At 40.0% G+C, this 14,002-nt stretch overlaps 1 long non-coding RNA gene across 1 annotated transcript; it reads left to right on the top strand.

Annotated features, from left to right (window-relative positions):
• Positions 1–8,789: 8,789 nt before the first annotated feature.
• LOC107318640 lies at positions 8,790–13,601 on the top strand. Its single transcript, XR_001557417.1, has 2 exons — positions 8,790–10,561; positions 11,621–13,601. It is a non-coding gene; the product is annotated as an uncharacterized LOC107318640 (long non-coding RNA).
• Positions 13,602–14,002: the final 401 nt, after the last annotated feature.

The following is a 14,002-nucleotide window of genomic DNA, read 5'->3' as shown; positions in this document are numbered from 1 at the left end:
CCTGTGTTGAGTATTACATGCACTTGAAGAGCCCCCCACCAGCCCCTTGTCTCTAAAAGGCTTGAATTGGCTCATCAGCGTCATGGAAAAAGAGGAATAAATTCTCACATACCTTCACTGATGTTGCACTGTAGACTGTACACCATAAGAGGCCAGACTCCTCTGTCCTGTGCTGAAGGATCAACATTTTACCTAAGGAATGAAGAGAGCCCCGTGCACAATAAGCTGTTGGATACAGGCAGGGTCTCTAGGCTGAAATTCTTCCTGCTGGGGTGAAGCAATAGGTTCAATTTGCTGATTAGTACTTACAGTTTTTGGCTTTGCAGTCCTAGGATTCGTTTGAAGTATATTTACTGAAAAAATATAATTGACCATTAGAGAAGGAAAATCATCACCACCTTTTAGTTTTGTCATTCAGTAATACTTCAAAATGTTTAAAGACTGTACTTACAGCATTTCTTTCTCTTATTTTCTATTCACAATAGAGATTTTAATGATCAGTTCTAATTCTTAAATTCATGGAACTGGATAGAACAATAAATCAGAAAAATCCATTAGTTAAGGGGGTACTATACTAACCCCAGGTGAGCATCACTTTGCACAGAGTCTGGTACTTCAGTGTGGTTTGGAAATAACACGTACCTGTAAGACACACCTTCCTCTCCCTAGTATGCATCACTTAATCCTTTCATCGTAACACAGTTTCATTATCTTGCAATTAAGTGCAAAGGCAATAGGTCAGCTGTTCATCTTCATTCTTGGTACGAGCCACAGGAGAGAGAAACTCAAGTGGAAGTTGCTGCTCTTTTAAGTCAGTAACATTTCAGCTGTTTTCCTGAGCACAAGTTGAAGATCTGATGCCTCAGAGACAAGGAGATCCAGTAGGAGATTTAAGTTTACTGAAAGGAATTTACATGCAGCAATTGCAGGGGCCTTACTGAAAGAAAAACACAACATTTAGTTTGCATTATTTTGGAATATAAGGGCTTTGGCACTGAGGCTCTTGCCTTTCATTTTTCAAGCCTTAGTACTCAGTAACTAAGAGCATTATTTACCCACTGATCCCAACAGCAGAAGGGGAAAAATATGCTGCTTTGATACTAGGCTAGAAGTATATGCTATATATAGTATACATAAAAGTCCCTGTAAACAAAGGCATGATACTTCATGGAAACAAACTCAATAGCAGTTATTCCTGTTGAGCAGACAAGGTCCATTCTGGTCTGCATGCTGACCTAGACATGGAAGTTCACCCTACAAGATAGTATAAGACGTTTATGTCCTCATGGGAATCCCAGTAGTTCAGATATCCCCTCTTTTCTCAGATTGGAGGTCTCAATTTTGCTTGTGTATAAAAACTTAAGAGACAGAGACTGAATGGTGAGTGTTGAGCTATAGAGTTAAAACAGAATAAAAAGAAGAGAATTAGCTAACAGTGATGAATCCATGCAGAACTGTAAGAACATTTATAACTTATCCTTGAAATTACATGCACTGTAAACATCATCTCATAGCCATGTGACATTATCATTACCAGCACGTTGTTTCCTTTTCTGGCTGTTGGATTTCTAGCCTTGCAAGAGGAAGCTGAAGTCTTGATTAGTCCCAATTGTACAGACTAAGAGGTAGCGCAATAAACTTAAAGTGCAGTGCTTTCAAGATGTACATGCTATCACATTGCAATCACATAGAAAGACCACAGCAAATATGACAAAGGAGAGTTCAGATCAATGTTATGTATGTGGATTTTGACAAGATCATCAGGAAGGGACAGGCTGTAAGGCAGTTGCCACCATTAAGTAGTGTATCATTTTTTTCTGATCATTAAAAGAAAGCTTTACCTGAAACAGCATCACACCTCTGTGGGCTGAAAAACATACAGAGGCTTCTCTTTCATACCTGTCATGGCTAATCACTGCGTTAATACTCAACATATTAATGACCAGTGTACAACAACTGGTCTAACTACACCTGGATATTATCACAAACTCCCCCAGAAACTGTGCTAAGAACTTCAGAAGAAGTGAAGATAGAAAAATATGACTCCCAATGTCCAACTTAGTGTGGCATTCTGTCTTAAGTGTACAAATTATAGCACTAGATGGGATCAGGAAATGAAAGAAACTATTGTACTCACTTACTTAGGCTGGAAGGGATTCCTTACTTCCATCCCTCTAGGAAGAGTTGCAAAGCCAAATGGCATTTTTGGCAGCTAATCCATGTGTACTAAAAACATGATATGAATGGTTGAAGTGATCATGAGATCCTAGTTTAAACTTGTAGTATGTGCTCCAGGAATGTTTTCAGTTAGACTGCTGTGATTTATAATTCCTGTAAAGGTGGCCAGGGCACTCTGCAACCACCTTGGCACATTTCACCTGCAAGCCCTTTCCTGTTGTCTCTTTCACTCTTTGCTGCTCTCCCATGCATTTTAGCCATGCCACATTTAAAACAAGTGAGAAAAAGGATGTCTGGAATGGTGACATTTGTCTGACGCTATCATTTACTGTCATCTATTTTTGTCTATTTTGCAACTGACTTTATTTAGAGCCTCAGACACAACACAGCTGAGACTAGATAAACGCAATATATAAATAACTATCTCTTAAATGAGAGTGTTCCCTACAAGCTCAGACATAATGCAAATGAAGATGTAAATTTACACAATCATTAATTTATCAGAGAGGCAAGAATATAACCTCATGATATTGTGAAAGAAACAGTTTGGAGTTCTGGGCAAGTAAAACCTTGTCGTACAGAGTGCTGGCCTGAATGTGCAGAATAGTTCACGTAATACATATTGTTTAAATAAGTAAATGATGCTGGCATACAGTCTAGCTGTGTGACAGCTGATGAGCATATTTGAAGGCATCACCTGTGTCTTACTGTTAACAACAGACTCTGCTAAAGGCCAAAGTTAGGCAGGAAGCCTGCATTTCTCTAACACTGTACACATTGTTCATGCAGTATCTGAACGTGTGTTCATCACTTGGATTTTAGTTGTTCTGATTAGTGTTGATTATATTCAACACTTGTTGAATATAATTATCATTAACGTTATCACACACTTGTAATTCTTGGATGTGATAACATGAGAACTTCCAGAATAGTAGCACACATTAACTTACAATGTAAAGCTTCTGCTTAGATATTCCCCTTTCAAGAAGTATGTGTGTCTAAACAATTCAATGAAAATGTTAAGACACAGAAAATAAACCAAGGATTTAAATAGAAATGATGGTGGCTGATGCTGCTCTTGCCCAGTATTAGTAGTAGTAGTTCTACATGCACTCAGAAAGCAGAGAGCCAAAACCTATTGATTTAATGAGTGTGCTTAATAATAGAGATGCCCACACCTTCAACTGAGTTTGCACTTGATGTCTGGGTATATCCCTGTTGGAAATCTGAACTTCAGTTCCCGAAGTTCCATCACAATGATGGAAATAGCAGAGACAAGCACAATTGTGTCAGCAGGTTATGTAGCCTCACTCATAGTTGCTCAGGGTCCTAAGGCTGGGGGGAGTTTCACATTCCAGAGCCTAATAACATGTGAGAGTTTTTCTTTGATTTGAGCACTCATAATGATCTCCTGCACTGGGATTCTGGTATCTAATGACAGCCAAACTCTTCTGCAACTCTTCACTAAGAACGTTACTTGTACTTCCTCCCAGTCACTGACCTAATGGAGCCAAGCACTGCTGAATTTGCTATCTCTGTCAGATTTGGTTGAGGTTATCAGAGATATTTCGGACGTCTGAACAGACACACGAAATCACGACTGCATCTGCTTTGTGTCATTTTGAACTAAGTCCCCCCAGCATCAAGAATTTCAAACTGCCTGGTTGCATTTTATAAGAATATGGAAATTTTGGGGTTTGGATTTTTTCGGTCCCTTTTTTCATTACTTCATAAAAAAATTGTCTAATATCAAAGCTATTTCCTATTCTCTTAATTGCACACAGAAGGTTAAAGGCTTGTTTTCCAGCTATCCAAAAATGCTTGTTTATAAGCAAGAGAATAACAGAAATGAAGATATTCGTAAATACATGTCAATGCTATTGAAGGATGGCTTTCTTTTTTTAAATAACAGCCAGTCTCAAGAAGCACAGACTGCTTGGCTGAATGTTTTTTTTCTCCCAGGATAGCATTTCCTTTCTTGGAGCAAGAGTGCTTCAGTTGCATCTCTATTTAACTGTCTGCTCTTCATCCTCCCCACCCACTGCTGCTGGTCAGTGTTTCCAGATACATCCTTCATTCTGAATATGAAAGCGTAGAAATGTAAGAATAGCACAGTGGCATGTTCAGGTTTCTGTCTGTTTTCATGACAACAAACAGTTCTGTCTGGTGAAGCAGCAGAAGAGAGTAAAGATCACAGCAAATTGTTTCTGCCTGACCAACTGTGGTTTTGCATTTGTAATCCTGAAGTCCCAGGAAACAAAGAATTTCTTTGTGACTTCACAGCCTTGGCATATGCCTGAGGATGAGAATGTAATGCATCCCAAGTCTCACAATCTGTTTTGGCATTTCAGTCATTTGTAGGTTATACTTTGAGTGCACTCAGAACTACACAGTACTTACTGTGTTTTTTAGTTGTCGTTCAAATGCGGAATACAGAATCATTGAATCATTAAGGTTGAAAAATACCTCTCAGTTCATCTAGTTCACCTACCACCAATACTGCCTACTAACTGATGTCCCTGAGTACCACATCTAAATGTTTCTTGAACAGTTCCAGGGACGGTGACTCCACCAGTTCCTTGGGCAACATGTTCAGGGCAAGACAAATATCATAAAGCTGGCAAAACAGAAAGCAGATGACTCCAGGGACTGTGTAGGAGGGTCATTTATCCCAGAAGGGAGTCCTCAAAACTACATGTGGATCAGGGTAAAGTGAAGAATGCACTGTATGTATGGTACAAATGAAGCTTGGTAGACATTAGATCTTGCTCCACCATTCACAGAATCATATCATAGAATAATAGAATGGTCTGGATTGAAAAAGGATCACAATGATCATCCAGTTTCAACTCCCCTGCTATGTGCAGGGTCACCAACCAGCAGACCAGGCTACCTGGAGTGATATCTTGATATAAAGAATGGTTGACAAATATAAAATATTAGAGGACCTTAATATTAAACCATAAGTACAGACAGGCCCCACATCCTTCTGAATCCTTTGCAGCAAAATTGCAGGGAGAGGTGTTTTGTAACGCTGCTTCCACAGCATGGGCAACTCAGTAGTTTCTTTGGCAGTCTGCTCTGGCAGACAATACCGTCAGCATTAGGAGCTATGCCTGTGCCACTGAAATAATTTCAGAAGTTAGTGCACCTGCAGAAGTTGCTTAGTCTTACTCAGGGAGCACTCTGAGTTTCTTAACACAGCTGTACGTACATTTTTTCCTTTGAACTGGGTGGAGTTCAGGAAGAAACCAAAAATGTTCTTGCTTGTGTAATCTTCAGATCAGTTGACTGTGATTCTCAAATGTGATCACCTTTAGTAATTCTAAACACAAGCGACGTGATGGTGTGCTCTGGCAGAGGACGTACAAAGGTTACGGTTTACTGAAATTCAAAGCTACTTAAAATTGTTAATTAGATACTCATCTCTGAAAGGCATCACTTGCCAGCATCTGAAGAGTAGAGAAGCCTGAATTTCTTTCTGCTGTCTTTATTTTCAAACACAGCTGTTTGTCTTTTGGAGCCTCTATAACTGTTCCTAAGGCTTGTAGAGCATGATAATATTCTTCCTGCCAAGATATAGCATTACAGCTCTCAATATACACACTGACATACTTGACAAGTTAAAAAATATCTCAAATACAGCAGTAAACATTTCCACGTTAATTTATAGGATCAAATTCTGCAGTAATTCTATAAAGGAAAAACTGTAAGTAAAACATGTCCATGGGTTAATGCTTATGCAAGAAAGCTCCACTCTTGGCTGCATGTTCGCTAATGAGATTAGGCCATCAATTCATATAACCTCTCATTCTCTTGATTGCTTTACTGCTAGTAAAAGGACATTTATATAACAACTTGCCTGCACAGAAAACCACATCCCTTTTGTTTGAGAGATGAGTCTGACGAGAGACTGTGAATTTTCACCTGTGGTTTTGGAGCAGCAGCTAGGTCTTTGTCTTAATTAAGACAAGTTTGTTCCAGACAGTGCTCTATGTTTTCATGGACTAGTGACTCTCAAATCTACACAAGCCATTCAGCATTACCTCAACAATACATTTTTTATTTGTGGAGGTATTGCTAAGCGTCAACAAAGCTGGGAAGCACCCTAGAAAACTGATCACCACTAGAGTGATGCCAGCTGTCAGATAGCACAGGGAAGGGCAACCACCAAGAAGATATGAACCAAACCTAGAGACAGCTGAGGGGAAAATATTTCCTAGGATGAAGGAGTACAAGGAGCAGAAAGCAACTGGCAGAAAGACATGCTCCCTCATTTTTATTTTGTTTGGCTGGGCAGTCAAATCATCACCACATCCATCATTAGCACTATATCAGACAGGTGAGAATGATCCTGAATGATCCCAGCCAAATCTGATGTGCAATGCGCGAGGGAGATGTGTTGTGAAATATCTTCATCAACTCACTGTTAGTGCTGGATAATGCAGATATTACACAATCTTGCTCCAGCACCTTGTTTGGAACTGAACTGTTATGCCTATTCTGGCCACCAAATGTTAGACATAGGAAAGAACTTCTGATGGATGCTATGTCATTTTCTTTCACTTTCTTTTCTTTCACTGCATGTTTTCCTTGCTTTCCTCGTCTGAAAGCAGCTATCATCTGGGGCAGTGGTTCTAGTGAAGAATGTGTGTTGATCTCTTTTGCAGTGAAAACAAACACACAGGAAACTAACTTGGGCAACAGAAATGTCCAAAGACCGTTGCCTTACGAAAAAAAAAAGCCCTATCTCAAAGATGAGAAACTTTGAACCTGCAGGCCAGACCCACCTGTCAGCCTGTGTCATTGCTCCTGTTGCCTAAGTCCTAAAGTCCTGCAAGTGCATCTGTTGCGTGCCCAAAACACGGGGAGAAGACTGGTGAATTTGGTTGCACAACTGTTTTTACTGGCATGTCCCATCATAGGCAGGAGTGTATCCAATAGATGACTGGAAACATGACAAACAGCCAAAATATTTGCCTCCCGTGTATTTCACATTTCACTTCTTTCAGCAGAATGAGATGTGTTCTCAACAGCTTACAGGAGAAAGCTCGTGAGAACACTGAATGAATTTGCATGTTTTTTTTTTAAGCAACTAAACCATATCCAGTACACCAGTTGGTGGGGCCCTAAGGTTTTAATCTTTAGTTCTGAATGCTGTCCTGTTCATCTCAGCTGCTGCCTCCTTCTCAGGCTGCACAGCTACTACAAGTGCTGCACTGCAGGCCTCTGAGACCGCCATGCATGAGTGCCCTGTCCTGGGAGAGATGTCTGCTATGTCTGAGATCTGCTGAGAAGTATATCAGCTCACGGGGTCACTGGTCCTACGCTCAGCATCACAGGCCACAGGTTTTAAGATAGCTACTGATAACATGCCACTGCCCTCACAATGGGACATTTACCTAGTTGAAATACACCTAAATAAGACCTAAGGCAGTGAACAAGAGAAAACACTGCATCTCACAGCAAATGCAGAAAACACAAGCATGGTGGTGGGGAATGCAAGGTGAGAGTCTCACATTTGGTGCCTTAGAATTGCCATCCTGTACTTTCACTGCATCTATTTTCACGTAGCTATAGGAAGAGGTTTCATAACACTTTTACAGTGAGGTAGACAGACACGGGGACAGCTTGGAAGTGAATATTCAGTACAAACACAATGCCAAAAGTAAAATCTAACAGACTGCCAGAGATATGAAACGTGACATCAGTGAAAGGCCAGGACACAGGTAACTTTCAACAAGGCACCAGTCTGATTTAAAAGACTTTTTAAAAAGGAATTCCACAGCGGCCTCCCACTGAGGTTGAGAAGGCAACTGCCTCCCTCCCCTTGCCAAGTAGCATCCACCTCACCCTAACCTTTCTGCTCTAACTTTTGCATATGAAAAACAGGGATAACGTTGCCATGCATCTCCTAACCATGCCATGTTGCTTCCTGCAGGTGAGCGGCCATTTGAATGCAGCTGGGAGGGCTGTGACAAGAAGTTTGCCCGCTCGGACGAACTGTCGCGGCACCGCAGCACTCACACGGGCGAGAAGCACTTCGCCTGCCCCGTCTGCGAGAAGCGCTTCATGCGCAGCGACCACCTGACCAAGCATGCCCGCCGCCACGCCAACTTCCACCCCAGCATGCTCAAGAGACGAAGCGGCAGTAATTCAAGAACAGGGTCTGTCAGTGACTACAGCCGCTCTGATGCCTCAAGTCCAACCATGAGCCCTGCCAGCTCCCCATAGACCTACCTGCACTGGATGCCAGCACTTTGCCTCTAATACCCAATGCGGAGTTCTGTTTGTGTTGCACACATTTTAAAGACCCCGTTGCTTTCCCCGCCCCCTACTTTTTATATATATATAAAACCAGTAAAGAGCTGCCTCCCACTGCAATTTTCAGTCACATTTTCTTCACCCAACCACACGAGCAGCCATTCTAACCTCAAGGACATAAGGACTTACATATTCCACTCAGTGACTCCTGCTGTCTCAATATTTCATACATTTTACAACCACAAACGGATCCTCTTGATTATTCTTTTTAAGAAAATGAGAAAATCTAAAAAAAAAAGAAAAACAAAAACATTTTAATTCACCTCAGGTGTCAAAAAGTAGTTTTGTAAGACCAGATTGCACAACATGAACATACATAACACTTACAAATCAACTGTGTTGGATGGTGTCCCCTCCTTCTCCTTTCTCAGGGATGGATATTTATGTTACACAATAACTACAATGAAGACACACCCTTAACCGCAGCCTTACTCTGTAAATATATTTGCACTCAGAAGTGTTTTGTTGGGTTCTTTCACACACTGGGGAAAAAAAAAGCAGACAATACAAAAACCAAACCAGTACTGGAATGTAGTACCAGACTCTTCTATTGTTTGTATTCCTGGCTATACATCGACACTGGGGAGCCTCCAAGCAGGATCTTTCTTGAAACTGCTCTCTGCTTTTGACAGCAATCCACCTTGTCACGCCGCGCTGGAGAGGCTCCCAAACTGACTTCCTATTCCAAAAATCACCATGAAATTGATAAACGACTACTTATTTTTGCTTGTTTTATGCCAGATAAAATTCTGAGCAAATAATTCTAAACAAGATGCCTTACGTAAATAACCTAAATCACGAGGAAACGCGTTTACACTGGGTAACACTGTATTACAAAGTGGCACGGAATCTCAGAGGCATTCTTTTTTCTCCAAGTACTTAAGATCTCTGCACTGCAGAGCAGCAGGGACCAGCAGAACACAAAACCAAACCACGCTGACTTGAATGATTTCCTTTATCCTTTTCTTAAAAATTACTTGTTTTAAACAAGCTACAGGAATACAGTAACAACCAATGCCCATCACTGGTTTATCAAGGTACTTACCTACTGTACAGTTGTGTCTTAGAAAGATAAATTGCTTAAGACAGCCTCTGTTTCCTGTTGTATCGCAATCATGGTCACTGATAAAAGGAAAATTACAAGGTATTCTGACTAGAAAAATAAAATATGCCTTTAAAAGTGTTGCAAAAACAACAAAAAAGGCATTTTAACTCTCCTTAAAGTTTCTTAAAAACACACATATCAGTGTAAAGAAAGGCTCTGTTATTTCTGAATATCTGCTTAAAAGACAAAGAGAATCTTAGCTGTTTGGGCATAAGACAGAGCACAAGGAAGTTGACCTTCATCGTGTTTTGTATGATAGGAAGTACAGCAAAAAAACCAGAGCACTGTGATGTCCTAGAGACACGGCTTTGTTTTGGCTGGTTCTGATGGTGCATTCTATAAATCAGTCTTTTTTATTCTGGAATTTTGGGTGTTTTCTTGTTTTTACTGTATATTCTAAAATGCAGGTGAGTGTAGCACGATGAAACAAAACTCTCTATGCCAAACATGCCATTTGATATCAAGTTAATGCTTACCCATTCCAAATGAGCGCATATCTTACTTGCTAGCTTGCGTCAATCCAATTCTGCGAGTTTTTTTTGTACTGTATATTAACTGTGAGAGGCTAATATAGATTCCTGAATAGCTTCATGGGTACTTCCATAATATATATGTTATTCCTAATACTATAATTGTATGCATAAATTTACAGACAGTTCAAAGTGCAGATATTTCAGTATTTTCTCATGTTCATTTGCCTCAGATTTCACCTCCAGAAAATCATAATTTCCCCTTCTGAATTGGAAGTCATGCTAGACACAGTTCTACTACTGCATTTACAGACAATGAAGGAACAGGGTTCTTTTGCAAAACAAGCATTGCTGGATGTCTGGGATGAGCTGCCTAACCACTGTACATAGTAGGGGAAAGTCTGATTGTTTTACCTCGAGAGATCTCTGTTTTTAAATCTCAGCCACTGAGATTTTAAAAATGCAAAAACTTTATACTATTCAGGTAAGAGGAATTCACATTCCAATCGTTTCTGTGACTGATAAAAGTGTTCTTGTGCTGTAGTCAGGGAAGGCGCAATTAAGATATCCAGCTAAAGGCATTTTACAGGTCAGCTTTGCCATGCGCACACACTTCCAGTCATAAACACATCTGTCATTACCATTAGACCACAAGAGGGACGTGGAGAGAAAAAATAACCTAAGTATCAGCAAAAGTCATAGGTGTTGTGTTCTAAGTTCAGCTTGTTCTAAAATCCCCTTCTCCATCAAGACCATCATTTAATCTTCAGCAGAGGAGGAACTGCTCCAGTCCCTTCACTAGAGCGGAACATTTGCCATGAATCAGTATATACACTGAGATTTTTATAGCCTCCAGAAGGAATACTCCTACCATGTTTTATTAGTACTAGGATTATGGGAAATAGAGATTATGGGACAACCTATTCTGAGACAAAAACTAGTTAATCTTTAACTCAAATAGTAATCTAAACCATTTTATGCATTTTCCTCATAGAGATTACTAACAATAATAACTCAAGGCTATGAGGGGAAGAAAATGACTGGGACAAAGCTGAATTTCCAGTTGAGCCAGTTCATGTAATACGAAGGCTGTGAGTCTGTGTGTAGCCAACCCAGCCACACATGCAGTGAATTCTCTGAAACTTACCATTGAAACTCTTTTTCTTTTAAACATTGTAGCTGTAAACACCTCAGAGCCCGTCAGGCTGACAGCCAAACGGCCAAGTGCTAAAGAACCTAGTTAGAGCTTCAGATCTCTCCATTAAATACTTAATAATCGATAGTTCTAGGATACGAAAGAATTCCAAACCTCTGGTTGTTTTCAGTGCTGAATGTAGAAAAAAATATTCACTCAATATTCTCATACGTGAAGTGAGAGTCTGGGGGTTTGTGCAGCAGAAACAACAGCGAGCTCCTACGACTCTGCACACAATTGTTTCTTCTCAGCTTTGCAGATAGAAGAAGTCTTAACAGTTTGCATTTCTAGATCTGGTTACCTGTCCAAACCAACCTCACATTTTGACCTTTTTGTTGTTCCTCCCAGATGTGCGACCTGATCTGGTCTTATCACCCAGCAGCTGGCACTGCACACTCAGGAAGTAACTGCTGTGGGAAGGTGTGAATTTTTTCCTACTCCTCATTGCAATCCCTGTGCAATCTGTTGAGGTGCATCCTCACAAACTATTAAATTGCCTTAATTATTATTATTTTTTTCTTTTAATTTCAGAACCCAGGAACAGGTTTATTAATATTAGCATTGCAGTACGTGACAACAGACAGAAATGAAAGGAGTATTAATGTCTTCCAGATGTCTAAGAGATTGCTTTTTGCTAATATAAGACTTGCCCTTAGAAACTCATTCACCCCTTCCATTAACCCTATCCTGTGCCCAGGATTCCTTTATCATCCTCCTTCTCATAAAGCAGTCCTGGTAAACCACAGGCAGCTAGATTTTATTGTGAGAACTCTTTATATCTGAAAATTACTTGTTCCTTGCTTTTGTAATACATGCATAGCATTTGCTTACATAACTGCAGAAGTACATATTTATAACCAAGCATCGGAAGCCTACGTTTGGTAACACCTAATTCCCATATGCATCCTACCTTGAGTATTGCATTAATATTTGCCATAACTTTTAGTTCTGTGAACATGAGTACACCCTTAAAACCTCATTACCTTCTTCCCAGAAGTTCAGCGCTTTTCTTGTTTCATGCAGCCAGACAGGAAAAGGCTGTCTGAGGACCTTACCTGTTTCAAGGTATTCACATCCAAACTAGTTTTCCTTCCCAAGAGTTCTAGGATTTGTACTGTGTGAAATGCATTATTGTTTTGGAGAATCCAATTTATAAAGAAAAAGAAAAATGAACTCTGCATACTAAAGCTTGCCTTTCCATTGCCATTTGATTTACTTATTTCACGAGGTGATGCCTACAAACTGACTTTCAGGTGCTGTTTTACTCCCTCACACCATGTGTTCACGCACTGGGTGCTCACACATGGTCTGTACTAGTGAACTATATGATGAACATCTATGTTTTCAACATTTTGGAATATAATTCTCTCTTTGCTATGAGAGTGGAGAGGTGCTGGAACAGCTGCCCAGAGAGGCTGTGGATGCCCGTGGAGATGTTCAGATCCAGGCTGGATGGGGCCCTGGGCAGCCTAGTCTAGTATTAAATATGGAGGTTGGTGGCCTTGCATGCAGCAGAGCGGCTGGAGCTTGATGATCCTTGAGGTCCCTTACAACCCAAGACATTCTATGGTTCTATGGTTCTATAAAGCTCTAGCCTAAGGCAGTAGAAAATAACAAAGCTGTACCTGTTTAGCCCATAAACCAGAATACAGAATGCAAAAACCCATCCACTAGTATATGATTTTTTTTTTTTGTATGGATTTTTTAAGTGTATGCACTTAAGTGTATAGTATGTGTGTGTACACCTACACAGCAGTGTGTATGCACTACACACAGAATAATGAAGGGATGTCTACAGAGCAAAAATGGGTATCCATTTCATTCTAACTAGCGATGGGTCTGAACCAAAATCCTAGATCCAAACACCACTGCCTTTGGAAAGTTTGAATCTGGATTGGGTTGGGTTTGTCTTGAGATTTGTGGTTTAGTTTCACCTCTGGTTACAGCTGTTGTTCCTTACATGTATGCGCATTGTGGGGGACTCGTGTGCATGTGCACATGTGCTTATTCATGTGTGCCTGACTCTGTGGGTGACAATGTGCGTGCCAGTAAGTCTGCACATGTTTACATATGTACTTTCAGATCTGGGGAACTGTAATGATACTGGTGTCATCTTCTTCTCCTGGACGGTTCTGTCTACAGCACATGAATACTTCCGTGGGTCACTTTCAACTCTATAAATCACTACATTGAAGTATTACAGTTGTACAGTTATATATTTCATCTATACTTGCTCTGCTGTAACTTTTTATGTATTTTGTACTGCATAGATTATATATTGTGATAATGTCTATACAACAACAGTAAAAAAAAAAAAAGGAAAAAGGAAGAAAATTAACAACTGTAAAGCATCGTCTTAACATGTATGCATGGTTAGTGACGTTTACATTTTTCAAAATAAAATTTGTTATATGAAATGTTGGTTTTCTTATAATTTTGTTCTCTTTACCACTTAAATATCACCAATACGTTTAATTTCTGCTGTTAGTTTGAGGTTTGACGTGTCATTCGATAACTGTTTTAAATTTCAGCCAGTGCTACTGTTTAAAATGGGATTCTTTTAAAGCCAGAAAACATTAATGTGATATTTGGTTTGTGTTCTTTTTTGTTTTAACTGGTATTTCAGAGTAACAAAGTAACATACTCTTTGGGCATGCAGTGGACAGCTTTGATTCTACTAGTGAGCCCTTACTGAAACAGAAGACAAAATGCCTGTGTCCAGCAGAAAAA

This window comes from Coturnix japonica, chromosome 10 (genome assembly GCF_001577835.2).
Source record: "Coturnix japonica isolate 7356 chromosome 10, Coturnix japonica 2.1, whole genome shotgun sequence".
NCBI classification, from domain to species: domain Eukaryota; kingdom Metazoa; phylum Chordata; class Aves; order Galliformes; family Phasianidae; genus Coturnix; species Coturnix japonica.
The sequence above is the reverse complement of the archived record's forward strand: the minus strand, read 5'-3'. Positions and strand labels throughout refer to the sequence as shown.